Raw genomic sequence first — 2476 nt, 5'->3', positions numbered from 1 at the left:
TTTACGTTTAGCATTAGCCAGCACTTTTAAATTTGCTTTGATGTCAGGCGCTCTGGCTCCTGGCAAACATGTGACTATGGTGGCTGGTGTCTCTATTTTCACGTTCCGTGTGATCGAATCACCAATTACCAGGGCACAATCAGAATATTTCTCAGTGGGTGTTTCACTTAGCGGGGCAAATCGATATGTTATCGGAACGGAATAGTGTTTTTTTGATCCGCGACTAGAGCGATCTCTCACTGTCACCCATCTGCCCTGCTGCACGGGCTCTACTTCAGCCGGAACCGACTCATGTAAAGAGTTCACTAGGCTAGGCGCATCCAAAATAGTATCTAAAGCTCTAGCATTCTTCTTACTATTCTCGATTATAGTGATGTATGTCTCGAGACCGGTCTTGGTCTCGAGACCACTTTTACGTGGTCTCGGTCTTGTCAGGGCCTTGACGGTCTTTGGTCTCGGTCTTGTCTTGGTCTCGGACCTCTCGGTCTTGTCTAGGTCTCGCTGTCTGATCGACATAGTGGTCGGGGGATTTAGCAATACAATACTGCAATATCCACAACGACACAACGTTCGATAATGCAGCATTATTAATTATTTCGCGCCCTTCAAATGCAACCAATCACATGCATGTATTTTTTGTTACAGAGCTGTTTCGCCTTTTTGGAATAATGTATAGCTATCTTAATGGTCCAGTGGTAAAACTTTCGTCAACCGTGTCAGAGATTCTGGGTTCTAATCCGCACTCGTGTATTTTTTTTTCATTTTTTTTCTCGTATAGTTTTTTTTTCTCATCAAAACCGATTATGTTCATCAGTGGTTGTATATCAAGCAGGGACACGTTTGTGTGCATTATGTTTAGTGATTTCACCAGAACGAATAGAGAGTATCCGCAACGGATTGAAGCGCGCGTCCGAGTGAAGACAGTGCGGCGTGTGCGCGAGCCACACGAGAAAACACTGTATCCGCGCCACTGATCGCAGCGCAACGAGCACTTTGATCACTTGATTTAAAAACCACATATCAGTGACACATGATGGGTTTTAACTTCATTCAGGAGATTTTGGGTAACTGCACAACTGACAGATGACTTTGAGCGCACCGCCAACGGTGTGTGTGTGTGTGTGTGTGTGTTGTTTCATTTCAGTATTGTATTTAAGATGGTGTTAGACTAAATAAATGGTCTTAAATATCATCTGCATATCTCTGTTGTGTTGACTAAACATTAGGCCTAATCCAAGTTTATAATTGTGTATCTTTAATCTGATGTTACTATTTCATCAACACATTAAGTATAATTTCGATTGGTTACATATTTCTCATTCTTTAGACAGTTGTTGGAAGAGCAAGATGGTGTTTGATGTTTTGACAGATGAACCAGTCATGTCAGTCCTCAACAGTACACAAAAGTTAAGGGAGTCTCAATCCTCTAATGGTGCAGTAACAGCCGTCATGCAATTGCTACACAGTTGATCTCACCCAGTCTGCAAAAAACATTTACAGTGAGCTCACAGTCACACACTTGACATGGTCTGTCTCTGTTGTTCTGAATGTGTATTTGAAGTAATACCGTCTAATATTTATTGAATGTAAACTGCGGCTGAACCCTAGTATGCTGCTGTTCTTGAATTCATACAAGTTATTGCTTAGCTTCAACACTAGTCTGTTTTTTTTCCCCTCCGGTCTCGACTTGGTCTCGGTCTTGGTCTCGACTTGGTCTTGGTCTTGACTTGGTCTGTCTTGGTCTTGGTCTTGTCTTGGTCTCGATACCCTCTGGTCTTGGTAGTGTCTTGGTCTCGGTTTAGGCGGTCTTGACTACAAGTCTACTCGATTAAAGTTTGGATGCGTGTCTCTAGTTCTGAAATCTTCTCCGTCAGCCTGACTGTCTCCTTGCATTTATCACATATAAATCCTATATTGCCGACAGAGAAGGCTATGGTAAACATGTGACATGAAGTGCAGGTGACAATAACAGGACAAGACATTACTCACCGTGTTTGTTGACTGATTCTTACTCACCTGGGCTTTTATGAACTCAAAGGCGCGGGCGCACGAGAGAAAAATAAATAACTGAGCGCACGGGTGGTGCGTTAAAAGGCTAGCGAGTTAGCGTGTTGTGCTGACAATAACGGAAGCTAGCAATGTCAGGTTAATCTGAGATGTTGGGTAAGCTGTATTTAGTAGTATAAACAACTAGAAATGATAAAAAATGATGGTTCAAAACAGAAAGAAATACGAAGCTAATACGAGGCTTAGACGCAGCAAACAAACTCACAGCAGCAGCAGAGTCACAGCGAGGCAGACAGGAGCAATCCAAATGACCAGTTATCATGCCTGTTTCCTTTACACACTCTGAAATAAAGTTTCTGCGGTGAGTGATCAGTCAGCAGGTCACGTGAACGAGTCGCAAAACAGCGACGGCTCGCCCGCAGCAGTTGAGCAACTTTCAGCCAGTATAGAGGGGAATCAGTGTTCTGTG

Source organism: Phoxinus phoxinus (assembly GCF_949152265.1).
Source record: "Phoxinus phoxinus genome assembly, chromosome: 15".
NCBI lineage: Eukaryota > Metazoa > Chordata > Actinopteri > Cypriniformes > Leuciscidae > Phoxinus > Phoxinus phoxinus.
Note: the sequence above shows the minus strand (reverse complement) of the source record.